The sequence below is a fragment of the Aulonocara sp. 'chitande type north' Nkhata Bay genome, linkage group LG3 (genome assembly GCF_057382095.1).
Source record: "Aulonocara sp. 'chitande type north' Nkhata Bay isolate Kocher_YH1m ecotype deep benthic linkage group LG3, A_spYH_male_GT1.1, whole genome shotgun sequence".
Classification (NCBI taxonomy): Eukaryota; Metazoa; Chordata; class Actinopteri; order Cichliformes; family Cichlidae; genus Aulonocara; species Aulonocara sp. 'chitande type north' Nkhata Bay.
Window position 1 is genome coordinate 63,013,921 of NC_141346.1, and position 13,951 is coordinate 63,027,871.

The 13,951-nt window shown below is 39.6% G+C and overlaps 1 protein-coding gene, 1 long non-coding RNA gene and 1 pseudogene across 3 annotated transcripts in view; 1 reads left to right on the top strand and 2 right to left on the bottom strand.

The window, feature by feature from the left end:
- LOC147336505 (uncharacterized) overlaps window positions 1-13,951 on the top strand; it is a 462,456-nt gene that overhangs the window by 282,762 nt on the left and 165,743 nt on the right. The window lies entirely within an intron of this gene.
- The window catches only part of LOC147336513 (NACHT, LRR and PYD domains-containing protein 12-like), an 81,786-nt pseudogene that overhangs the window by 51,614 nt on the left and 16,221 nt on the right, over window positions 1-13,951 (bottom strand). The gene's annotated exons all lie outside the window — the stretch shown is intronic.
- On the bottom strand, window positions 5,847-7,852 carry LOC147336518 (uncharacterized). Its single transcript, XR_015128299.1, has 4 exons — window positions 7,286-7,852; window positions 6,709-6,941; window positions 6,461-6,569; window positions 5,847-6,341 (listed from the first exon to the last, which is right to left on the bottom strand). It is a non-coding gene; the product is annotated as an uncharacterized LOC147336518 (long non-coding RNA).

The following is a 13,951-nucleotide window of genomic DNA, read 5'->3' on the forward strand; positions in this document are numbered from 1 at the left end:
TTTGAGCTTGGAAGGCCGCACGCGCTTACACAGCACTTATAAGATGTCATTCTTGGTGATTTTGTGCTTAGTCATGTTTTAATATGTTTTAAGTAGAAGTAGCTGATTCAGCAATATTCATTTAACATTATATACTTGATTTAGAGCAATACACACTGATGGTCTTAATAAATGAAAGAGTCCTTGTAGCTGCCATGTTGTGTCTCAGCAGGGTACAGACGGTTCCAGGAGAAGGGGGGCAGTTAGCGTCTGCCCTCGGGAAGGAGACAATGTTATTCTTTGTGTTAAATAAAATTGTCAACATTGATTGTATTACACCTGTCACTACGCATGAGGGGGCGTTCTAATACCCTGATTTCATAAAACTATGGAAATGTGTTTTTTGAGATGAGATCTGAGGCTGTCTGCATACAGTGTCCATCTCCCACGTGTGTGATCATTAAATCATCGTTTGACTCAACCCGACCGGACCAGTGTTGTTATTGTGGGTTTTTCCTCTGGTGTCCATCTCCAATATTTTTGAACCATAACACTCGAAAATAAACTATGTTTACATTCGGGCCAGAACAAAAGCAAGCATTTGAAAGACTAAAGACTGAGTTAGCCAGAGCAGGTACCCTAGCCTATTTTGACAAAGAAGCCCCAACCAGAGTCATAGCAGATGCAAGCCCTGTAGGCTTGGGCGCAGTGCTAATACAAATACAGAACGGAGAAGAGGTACCAGTGTGCTACGTAAGTCGGAGTTTAACAGACTGTGAGCGAAGATATTCTCAAACAGAAAGAGAAGCCCTAGAACTGGTATGGGCATGTGAGAGACTACATCCATATGTGTATGGCAGGAAGTTTGACCTCATCACAGACCACAAGCCATTAGAGGTCATATACAGCCAGAAATCTAAACCTTGTGCACGCATAGAAAGATGGGTTCTCAGACTGCAACCATATGACTTTAAAGTAGTGCACATTGCGGGAAAGCAAAACATTGCGGATTCACTGTCAAGACTGCTGGCTGACACCACGTCAAAAGAGATACATAAGCATGAATCTGAAGAATACGTGAGATTTGTTGCAGTTAATGCTACTCCAAAAGCACTCACGTCAAGAGAGGTTGAAGAAGCCTCTGCTACAGACTCAGAATTAACAGAAGTGCGAAGAGCTATTGAAAACGGACACTTTGAAAAATGCAAAACATATGCACCCATTGCAAATGAACTGTGTGTCATCGGCTACATAGTTTTGCGGGGAACTCGCATTGTATTGCCAGAAAACCTCAGAGCTCAAGCACTGTCACTAGCTCATGAAGGACATTTAGGAATTGTTGGAACCAAATAGCATCTCAGAACAAAAGTTTGGTGGCCAGGGATGGACAAAGCTGCAGAAAAGTTTTGTAAAGCTTGTCACGGATGTCAAATAGTAGCCAGACCAGATCCACCTGAACCACTGAGAAACACACTTTTACCAGATGGACCATGGCGAGATGTGGCGGTAGACTTACTGGGACCACTACCTTCGAACCACTCAATACTTGTACTGATAGATTACTACAGTCGGTACTATGAGTATGATGTAATGTCATCTACAACTGCTGAAAAAGTCATCGACTCTATTGACTGTATATTTAGCAGACATGGGCTACCAGTTACAATCAAATCTGATAACGGCCCACAGTTCAAATCTGAGCTGTTCAGAGAATATTGTGAAACTAATGGAATCAAACATATAAGAACTACACCAAAATGGGCTCAAGCAAATGGAGAAGTGGAACGGCAAAATGCATCATTGATGAAAAGAATCAGGATCGCACAAGCCGAAGGACTTGACTGGAAGCGAGAGCTAAGAAAATATGTAACAGTGTATCGCAGCATTGAACATCCAACCACGGGTAAAAGTCCGGCAGAACTACTGTTCAACCGCAAAATGAGAGGAAAGTTACCGAACATCAGTGAGGCAAAAACAACGGAGTTGGACGTGCGTGACAGAGACGCTGAACAGAAGGGAAAATCAAAGACTTATGCTGATGAACGAAGGGGAGCTGAGTATTCAAAAGTTGACTCGGGAGACACAGTGCTGGTTCAACAAGACAAAGTGGACAAGTTTACAACACCATTCAACGCAACACCACACAAAGTTGTAAGCAGAACTGGAAACCAAGTCATTATTGAATCACCAACAGGAGCTCGCTATCACCGGAATACCACACATGTGAAGAAATACGAGACGAATGAGACCAGAGAAGGACACTATGACACAATACCTGAAAGGGAGGAAGGTGAAACACCCACAAAGACTGACACCTTCACTCCAACACCACAAGAGGGCTCCCAGGGGCCAGAGAGACCAAGTAGATCACAGAGGGCTAAAAAGATACCCGAGAGGTTTCGTGATTTTGTGGTGAAATGAACTATAATATGTTAAGGTGAAGAGGTAACTTAAAGTTGGCAAGTTTCAAGTTCATATGTGTATTTTGACATGTATATATTGAAAAAAGAAAGGTACATGTGTGGTGAGACAGTTAGATTATATACTTGTTAGAAAGTAAGACAAGAAGAATGTTCAGTGTTGAAAAAAAAAAAAAAGACATCAAAGTTATTACAACTAAAGTTTGAGTCTAAGGAAAAGGGGGATGTCATGTATTGATATGGCTATGTCTTAAGGTGATGACCTTTGAACCGGATGTTGTTGTCGGAAGGAAGCCCCGTTAAGTGGCTAGTTGTAAGATGGACAGTGTTCAATAAAGCAACATAAAGACCGTGCTTTATGTCCTGATTCAATTCAGAGTGCTCTGCCTAATTTAGTAATAAGGTGAGCATACAACAGTCACCAGCACCTTTATTGCCTTAGGAAACTTGTTCATTTCCACATTGACCAAAAAATTTTATCTTTGTTTTCTCGTTCTTTTATTGAGTCTGTTTTATCCTTTTGTTTGGTGGCATGGTTCGGTCAGACCTCTGTCACAGAGAAAAACTCTCTGAATCAGATAGTGAGATGGTCCAGTCGTCTGATAGGTGAGCCACAGTCTTGTTTAGCCTCCCTGTACTCTGAGCAGGGACAGAGGATGGCTTTATCAATCCTTAAAAATGGTTCCCATCCTCTAAGGGGTGAATTTCAGCTTCTTCCCTCAGGACGGAGGTTTCTATTTCCGAGATGCAGGACAAAGCGTTATAAAAATAGCTTTGTCCCCGTTGCTGTCACTGAATTAAATAAGAACTGTTTTTGATTCAAAATATTAAAGCATGTGTCACAGTGAGTTTTATATATTTACTAGGTATGTGTGTTTTTAAAGGGATGTCAAATGCTGTCATTTTTCTGTAAAGCAAATTTACCTTGCCTTTGGGTATAAATAAAGTTACCTAAATAAAGTTACATTACCTGCAGACGCTGTGCGCACAGGTTCAGGAGCAGAAGTCTATGGAATCAGAACGATGCCACCTTGAAACGAAACCGAAAAATGGATTGAAACCGAAAAAAAATATTGTAACTGAAATAAATGTACTGAAAAATCTTGTATTGAAACCGAAAAAAAAATTGATAGTGAAAAACAATTAATTGAAACTGTAATTTTTTTGTTTTCGCTTACAATTTTTTTATATATATTATAGAGGCCACTAGTGCCAAGAGGACCTGGCTGCAGCCACTGTGGAGCTCCACAGTAACCGGAAACACGTGACCTCCACAGTTACCGGAAACACGTGACCTCCACAGTAACCGGAAACACGTGACCTCCACACTCGCCGTAAACACGTAACTTCGGTTAAATCGACTTTGACAGCGACAACTAAATTGCGTTTTTGTTACTATAAAATGGTTTTAAGTGGGGTGTTTTTTTAACACTCTGGGTTTGTTCAAAAAAAATTCACCATCCCCTAACTTGTTCGTGGCCAAAAGTGACACTTGCTGTTTTGCTGATTTATTATTATTTTTACAGTACATCGCGTTGTGCGTTCTGATTGCTGTAGACCATTGTCAATCAATCTAATCCAGTGTCTCCTGTACAGGAGCGGTCCCTAATAGGCCCACGGACCGGTCCCGGTCCGTGAGTCCTTTGGTACCGTTCCGGGAGAGTTGATCCTCCGGTGTGAAATGTATGGTTGTAGTTTCTGTGTCTTATTTTGAAAGAACTATTTACGCGTTACCATAGCGACCAGAGAGCGTTAAAAAGCAGAGAGGAGGATGTCACTGTCATTGTTGTTGGCGCACAGCTCAAGTCACGTTTATTATTATATTTACAAAATACCACAGTTTCTTTTTTTTATTCATTTGTTGTATTTATCTGCGACACCTTAAAGGTCGTTCCCTGAAAATATTGTCTGACATTAAAGTGGTCTGTGGTGCAAAAAGCTTGGGGACTCCTGCTGTACAGTACAGAATGCGTTTAGCTTGTCGAATTTACATAAATCTTCGATCGCTAGCAGTGTAACTCTGAAGTGCTGTACTGTATGTTTGTAAGTTTTCTCCCAAACAAACACAACAATGCCGACGAAACGTTTTGCACCCTCAAATGCACCTTTAGGTTTCATTCCATAATACTGGACTCATGTTTCTACGAAGGTTTGAACTCTAAGAGTGTTTAAACAAAAGAGAAAAGTGTGAAAATGTTCATGCCTGTCTGAGAAAAGTGTATAAAGCATGTAGTGAGGGGTTTCACAGTCTTAACATCTATAATAATTGTAAAAAATAAAGTTGGCTACTTCATGGATTTCACCTACCGCGGGTTATTTTTAGAACGTAACACCAGCGATAAACGAGGGGCTGCTGTATTATTAATAGTAGTGTCTGGGACATCTAATTGATTAACATCAACATTGATTATTATGCACTATTATTTTTGTTCAAGGAGAGCCAAAAATATAAAACTCTCTCTCAGCTTGTTTGTTGCCAAAAATGGCCACTTTTTGTGTATGTTCACAAAATGCTATAAAATGTAGATTTCTTAAAACATTTTTCTACTTTTACCGACGTGACTCTTTAAAATAGCACCAGTTCTTTTCATCAAAATCAAAAGTGTATCTAAATTTTTTACTCTTTATAGCCAGTTAGGTTATATATTACCATTAACTTTTCAGATAAAACGGTGATAAAGTCCTAATGTTTTCATGAAACTTCCTTTTTTTTCCCATCTGAGCATCGGGGAAAAGGCTGTCTTGCAATTGTTGAGGTCACTAGTGTGTGCCCCATTTCTTCCAGGATCACTCTCTTTATAGGTTTTAGTGGAATCCTAGTACTGCGAAGTGGTTTCATGGTACAAAGGGATTGTATTCCAAGATCTGGGAGACTGTAGAAATGAGCAGTGATGCCCTTCCTACCATCTTTCCAGAAAAATAATTGATCTGGAAGCTGTTAGGCTGACTTACAGCAGCAGCACTTTCTGCACCTGCATAAACTCCAGGACACATTTACTAACGGTGTTTGTTGCTGTATGTGCAGCTTTGAATTTTTTAATAATATATATTTTGTTAATATTTCCGCTATGGTGTCTTGTTATGAAATGTACAAGAGTAAAAGTGTTTTTAGCAGGTGCTTCAAAGCTAAGTTTGACTGGGAAACTCAAAGCTCAATAGGCTGTATCAACAGAAATTCACTGCAGCCTATGTAATATTTCATGCGTCATAATTTATTCTACTCTATCTTGCAAATACATATTTGTGTGGCAATGTCATGCACAACACACACAACTATTAGATCCTTAAGATCAAACCCGTGTCATTCTTTTGGTCCACTGCAGTGCAGTAGTCAAAAAAAAGAATAAGTGACGTGTCCACAGATGGCCAGGATAGAGCCCAGAGTGTTAATGTTTAAAATGTATAAAAATATTATTGATTGCAATTCTTTACTATTAATATCAACAATAAGCTTTTTATTTTGAAATTACAAGTTTAAAAAAAAATGCTGTTACATTTACATTTAATGCTGTTACACTGTAATCCTTTATTATAAGTATGGACACAGAATAAAGTGAACAACATTTTGAAATAAGTTTAATTGGAATTTTGTACTACGCAAAAAACAAAACAAAAAACAACAACAACATATTAAACAAACAAACAAACACAGCCAGTGCCTTCATTTGTCCATTACATGTCAAACATAGCACTGACCCTTAGCCCCTGCTCATCAGCACATGCTTTCAAAAAGAGCTCCATGTCCTCTGCAAACTGAAAAACAAAGAGGAACAAGTCCCTTGCTCCAGTGTCTTCTTCCTCTGACATGTCTATTAAGACCCTCTGCTGGTCCCCTTGATTTAAGGACAGATATTTGGGCATTGTTACATGTCCACGGAAAAGTGCCTTATTTTGGACAACCCAGTGCACAGCAGGACGCAGATCTTCAACAACTGCTGGCTCCTGTGTCAGGCAAATGGGGATGAAAACATAGTTATTTCTCTGTTGCAGAACAGTTTTTTAACAGTTATTCAAATGTCACCAACCATGTAATTACACTACTGTTTAAAGTGAATACTGACCTGACTGACTTCCTGGAACTTGCGCTTTTTCAGTCTGAAAATGGGCACGTGTTGTCCTTCAAGCACAGCTTTGGCTTCCTCTCTCCAGTGTGCAAATAGCTTGCCAGAGCTACGAAGAGTAAGGCCACAGTGAGGCATGTCATTTTCATGGACTTTCCATCAGCTGCAGTTTTATTGAACACAGAGGGTAGAGCATATGAATGTTCTAACAAAGACTCAGAAAATGGTTCAGATCCCAAAGACAAAACCTTGGGGGGGAGACGGGGCTCCTCGAAGAGTACTGCCGGAGGAATACGGGTCTCCTCGGAGAGTTCAGCGGGGAGCAGTCCTGATAATGGTGGCTGACTTGGTATTGAAGAATGCTGACAAGACAATAAATGCCTTGCCATATCCCCACGCCGTATGATTGTAAGATTACAGACAGGGCAGTGAAAGTGTCCTGTTGTCCTACAAGGCAGCCTGCACCGGCATATCATTTTATCTGTAAGAGAAAAAAACAAACAAACAAACAAACAAACAGATGTAATTTAAATGTAGTTGTATAGAATGCAATCAATTTGTCTAACAATCAGATTGTACATGTTAACAAAAACATCCAAGCCAACCTCAATAATGAAAGCAAAATGGTATGGATCACAAAACTTATGTCAAGGAAAGTGGTGAAAAGTAAATAAAAATATATTTTATAAAAACACTATTTTTGTTGCAGATGAATGAACTGAACTGTACAATATCAACAGCAACTTTTAAGTCAACAAAGATACTGCAGAAGTGCTTAAAAAAGTGCATATTTATAACTATAAAGTATATTTAATACAAACATACCTTTGAAAGGCAAAGCATTTTTTTATATGCACACTTAGATGCTCCTCAATCTTTGCCCTGACAGTAGGGCTGAAAGTGGGGCACAGAGGGCAGTGAAAGAGTCCTCTGCAACACGTGTTGCATTCCTGCAATTCTGGCTTTAAGCCCGAATTCCAGATTGATGTGTGCATCTAAAACAGAGAGAGAAACAGATAAACACCATATACACATTTAAGTTAAGGTTTTAGCAGAAATAACAATTTACAGTTGACATGTAATAGATTTGGGAAGAAAATCCTTGAAAAAAACCCCACAAATATTTTACAAGACACTTTAATTTGTGAGACATGTTTCTATTGACATATAACAGTCAATTGAACAGAGGCTAACTAAAATCTGGGCAATAAAAAGGCTGTACAGAAAAGAATGACGAATAGAAGTATTGATAAATATCTAAATCTGTTTGTGACGAAATTTACAGTGTTGACGCTAACCAAAGGTGTCACAAGTACACACGTTCCTTACTACAGTTTAGATACCTCTGTTTAGAAAGCACCGACTCGACTTTTTAGTCAAGTCGAAGTAAGAAGTACAGGGTCTAAAATAAAATTTATGTACAAAATTTTGAAGTAATCTTGCGTCCAAAGCACGCGTGTGGGGGGCTGATTTACAAATGTACGGATTACAAAGTACAGATACGCGTGCTAAAATGTGAGAAGTAGAAGTATAAAGAAGTATACAGTAGGCACAAAAAAGTACAGCAGTAAAGTAAAGATACCAGAAAATTCTACTTAAGTACAGTATTGAAGTATTCGTTATTTCGCATCTCTGACGCCAACAATAAATCATACTCTAATGCAAAATGTGGTTTTTGCTTCTTCTCGCCCACAGAAGCCGTTAATCCAGCTCTCTTACTTAAACCAGGCCCAGGAAAAAGCATATTTGTGTGTTTCTCTGCCATGGAGCACGATGAAAAAACATTAAAATAAGGAGGAATGTTGTTGTAACGCAAAAAAAGTGGCAACATGATCATTGTAAGAAAACTAGACGATTCCTAGAATTATGAAATCACTAACGGCAAATTTATTTAAGAAAGACTTAACCAACCTTTGCGATCAACTTGCAAGACTTCCACGGTATCCATGCGTGTTTACGGCTACTGTGGAGGTCACGTGCTTTCGGCTACTGTGGAGGTCACGTGCTTCCGGCTACTGTGGAGGTCACGTGTTTCCGGTTAGTGTGGAGCTCCACAGTGGCTGCAGCCAGACCCTTCTCACTAGTGCTGACCAAGCTGCCATCTTTGTCTCTTCCCGTCTTTCAATGGCTGCTTCAATTTCAGCTTGAACCTCCAAACCGCAAGTAAGTAATCATTTTTTGTCATCTTTTCTTGCTGTCCCACTGGGCTGGACATTAGTTTAGTTTTTTTTAGCTACATCTGGTGAAGTTGTGGTAAAATGCTGGTATTAGCCTATTCGTCGTAGCAAGCTAGCCTGAAGCTAATATTTGCTAAATTTAGGGACACCCGTGTCTCTTCAGGAGTTGGAGGTCGGTGTTCTAGGAGCGGATCTCAGGATCTCAACAGGCAGTGTTGGGCAGTAACATAATACATGCACCGGCGTTACGTATTTAAAATACAAAATATGAGTAAATGTATCCGTTACAATTACTGTTCAATAGGTGATATTGAGAATACAGTTAGTTTGTTGAAATAAATGGATTACATGGCGGTATTTACCTGTTTCATATGTTAGGCTATGGTCTCTCTATTTTTTGGTAATTCCACGCCGGTGGAAACCCAAACAAAACACGCAATAAGAGCCTCTAAAAATTATTATACAAAAATGATTTAATATGAAGGCAATAGCAGAGTGTTACAGGCATCGCCCTAAACAATGTAGCCTCATGGGCAGTGTAGTCCGTGCTGCAGGGAGAATGGACTGCCATACCCGTTATGTGTCTGTGAGCGAGGAGGGAGAAAAAGGAAAAGTACAGCTGTCATGGAGCAGAAACGGGAGCTGGGAGCATGTAAATATAATAATAACAACCACTAAAGCCAAAAAGAGTACCTGACGAGACCAGCTGTAAGGAAGCTGTTAAGACTCGACTGTACACCATGTTCATGTTTTCCTCCGAAACAATAAGTTCCGTTGGAGCAGCCTTTCAACGCCTCTCTCTGTCTCTCACTAGCAAAGTTGACCCAGACAACAAAGTAAAGCTAGTTTTCAGCTACGAGCCCGACACGAACCGGACGTATTAGCCAGAGGTCCCTTTACTACGGTTCGGAGCTGCTGACCTGTTTTATCTATGCGCGGAATAGTTTTCTACACGAGATCGCTGCAAAAAGTGCAGCCTTACCTAATGTCCACCTACTGTTACTCATTTATATTAAGATTTTAACATCTAGTTGGTGTTGGTATGGCGAGTAGCCTTCAGTAATAGTAATAAATCACACAGCAATAGCACATTCATGTAGTTGTAAAGTATTCAGAATACATTACTTCTATAATCTTTGGTGGAATACATTTTAAAATTAACCTTCCCAACACTGTCAACAGGTTAGCACCTCATACCACAGTGCATCAAAGCAGTGTTGAAATCTCCCAATTCTTTGAATCTTTGGGCTGAAGGAAGGACAATACTCGGTGTATAAATGCTCAATCAACAATCATTTATTTCCATACAATTCAACACTTAAGAGCATAAGGACCATCATGATGGGGAGACATGCCTGAAGAGGGTCACAGCAAGTCTCAAAATGGTGACGGGTTGCTCAGCTTTTTATAGTCTCTAGTGGCCCCCACCTAGTCGTAAAAGCCTAAATATTCACATTCTTTCTCTTTTACGGCGCCTAAGTTATGACCTCGGCTCCCTGTCTTTCTGCTCTTCTGAAAGGTGGGGGTATGGAATGTGGTCTGTCTCTTCTATTATCGGCACAAGGTCCTCTGCACACAACATTCTCTTCATGATTCAGCAGTATGAAATGTCAAGAAACAGTGTAACACATTCAACAGTGTCGAGTAATACAGGTCAATCCAATAGATCTAATGATTTTCACACTCTTTTAAGTCAGAAGTATAATGCAAACTAAGACTACATACTGATCACACACTCTATGTTAAAGGGTATAATATGATCTACAGCAGTATCATACTTCAACTACTTTGATTACATATATAAGGTAACATATGATAACAGAATAATATCACAATTCCCCCTTTGATCTCTTTTCTTCAAAGAGATCACTTACAACATACACTCCAGCATTGCAAGGTCCAGTTCTCCTTGGTCCTGAGGCCCTCTGTCCCCCTTTAACCATATGTGGGATGACCTCTGTGTTCACGCAGTTCAGATGCAAGCAAAGTTAGATTTACAACCATAACAGCAGTTACAGATGACACTCCCATCACTCCCCAATTCTCCCACAGCTTTATTTTGGTGCTCCAGTTTTCCCCCCTTTTTAATGCCCCCTTATACCTTTCAAACGTACTTAGACTAGAACCTCTGTCTAAGGAGCTTTTAACCTTTATTTTTATTGCTGCAGCTACCAGTGTCTTCCAGTTGGGTGATTCTCAGCTTCTTTCTTCGACCTCCGGGGTTAGACCACCCTTTGGTCGTTGCACAGTTCAGGGGATTATTCTGCCCTGATTTCAAACAAAGATCTGTGTGTTTTGGGATCACCGCCGTGTCCCCCTTTTTGCCAAGAGCCTCTTGAACCTCGTTGGTCTGATGTTCCTGGTTTTCGCCAACCCCTTCATGGTTATTGCTGTGTTTGTAGGATCCATGTTCTCCAGGAGCCCAAACATGCCATGACACTTGACCCCAGTTGCTGTCTCGGCAGTCCCTACATCTGTCTCTGCTGTGAAGGGTCCTCACATCTCCGTGTCCCCATCTGGTGTCTCTTCCTTTCTCTGCAAGAGACAGAAAACCAAAACACCTCTCTCCCTAGCCTTGATAATCTAATATTGTTATCCATTGTTGTTCTAATGATTCAAATTTGGTTTAAAATATTATGTTCAGGACTTATTCTAATCATAATCTATGTGTGTGTAAAAGAAATCAAAAATTAATGAACCATTTCTAAGTCTACCCCTTATAAGCTTAAGTTTTACCATACCTAAATTATTAAACACACAAATAGAGTCATCAGATGTTCATAAAACCATTGTTTGATGTTCAGACTCAACTTCCCCCTTTTTGACACACTCCCATGTGTCAATTCATTGGAGCTAGACAATTAAAAGAGAAGGTTAGTGACATCTTATCTCAGAAAGTATCAGAAATTCTTCTCTCGAGTACCGTTGCTCCAGCCTTGTCATCCCTGAGGATCTTCAATCCCGGAAATTTCCCTTCTCCTCATGTAATAAAGTCTGTCATCCTTCCATGCCCTGGTAACTGGTCCATCCAGAGCTGTAACATTTTGAAATGTACATACAACAAGCCAAACCACACCTTGGTCACACCAACCCTTTTCTGCCCTGAAGATGTCCAACGCCATCTTAGTCTGGACCAGGGTTGTAATAGTTTTGCAATTTTCATTCGTTTTTATTTTTATTCAGCTTCGACTTCAGATTTTCAATTTTATATCAGTTTTAATCAGTTTTTACCAATTGTTTGCTAGTTTAGTTTAGTTTTGATTAGTTTCAGTTATAGTTTTAGTTGTGTCTGCAATAATTAAGTGTAGCAAAATCCCAGTCCCATCATATCAGTCATGCTCTTGTGCTTATCCTTGGGTATTGTGACTATTAACTCTTGCAGCACCGGGTGCTCCTAATTTTGGTTCCAGTGAATTTATAAACTTTGTGAAGGGAATTGACTCCTCTGCACACTGGAATAAACATAATCAACATGATCCAAATTTTACTGCGTGTTATTTCACCATCTTATTGATTCAAATGCTCCATCCTTATGTGGTTTGCGACATTATGTTTATCCCCTCTGTCTCTAAATGTTTGAAGAATTTTCAAGTTTGGGGTCAAATTTTAAGAATTTGACCATAAGTGAAAGTTATGGTGTCATCACCCCCTTCGGGGCTTACCTTTCCCAGTTTTGATGATATTCCTCCCTATTCTTTGCAAATACCCCCTGTTGGTGGCGAGAAACTGTTGGTGTGGTCAAGTGGGTGCTATAGAAACAAAAGCTCAGGACAGAACAGTTATCAGTCATGTACTTCATACAAATTTTGCATATGTTTTTATTTCATATTGATCCTCTGAGTGTTTGAATTTATCCAAACTAAACACAATATTTTTCTTTATTTACTTTGCTCTTGTTCTTTTGCAGTACCACATCCTATCAAATGTCCCTGTCAATTATATTCTACATTTAATAACTTACTATTTCAAGCGAGAACCTAAATCACGTGGACCAATGTTTGTTATTGCATATCTCTATTCTGAATGTGGCCAGTCATTCATAGGTATTGTTAAAGTTTTGGCGATTTTCCTCTATAAAATTTAATTGACTTTTTTACAGTGGCCTGCTATGGTTAATAGTAACATATTCCAGTCATGAGTGATATCAAAAGTTTTCTCCACTGTAGCATTTGGCATTCCCAATAATATAACATGATACCTTCATCAAAACACAGCTAATATAGCACAGTTTTCTTTAATGCAAACATCATCAACTCAAAATCAGCAACCAAAGTGTTAAGTCTGCAGTTCATACTTATGTGAAGCTACAGTCTCCTCCTCCAGTCTCTCTTATCCTCCTGCTCCTGAAAAAACAAAACAAAACAAAGCAAAGCATCCACCCTTCTCTTGTCCGCTGGGTGAATTGTTTATTGACATTTACTAATCCTAAAGTGGGTGCAGTCATTGTCTCAGTATCAAGTCAGTCAAAACTTTTAGTCGTCAGTCCATCACAGTCCATTCACATGCATACCTCCACACACATTCATACCAGATGTTGCTGATAATGGAGTCTCCCGCGCAACCTATTCGAGCCTCCATCACCAGCAAGATGACGTCATCATTTTAAAAGGAAAACAATTCTTTGTTCTTTTGTTCTGGATTGACTCGCTGCAATCCTTTTAGACTCAGGACTTCTCATGTGATCAGTGTCCCATATAAGTGAATTTCTCTCAAGCCAATTACAATCATGGAGAAGGACACTTTGCAACTGTTTTTGTAAGAATATTTCATAGCGCTTTAAGTTTCAATCTTTCAGGCCTGGTTTAAAGAGCTGATTGTTAAATCATGAACTCACAAAATATCAAAATATCACCACCGGTGGATCACACCTCTCAGATTTTTTTATCTCAGTGCACTGTAACAAAAACGAAAACAGACATAACCAACAAAACACTAACAACAATAACACAAACTAGGGCCCGTTGCAGACATGTCCAAGCATAAAACTATCCTCTCTCGCTTATGAGAAAGAACACAAGCCAAAGCTCACTGATAAAATCAAGCTAGCGCTAAGCAAAACCAAACAATCAACCAGAAGTTCACAGGAACATTTTGCTTCCTGCTGGGACAATATCGTGTGGGAATGAGAACCTTTTGTTCCTCCTTGAATTAAATCTCAATCACAGAAAATGCCGTACTCCAACCTAAACTTACACTATTAATTCATCATTTTTCACTCTGTGGCACTGTTCCTCACCAGGGCTGTGTGGAGCACAGCAAAGAATTCAGTCAAGGCCTTGAGCCATAAACAGACATCACGCACAGACATGGTTTT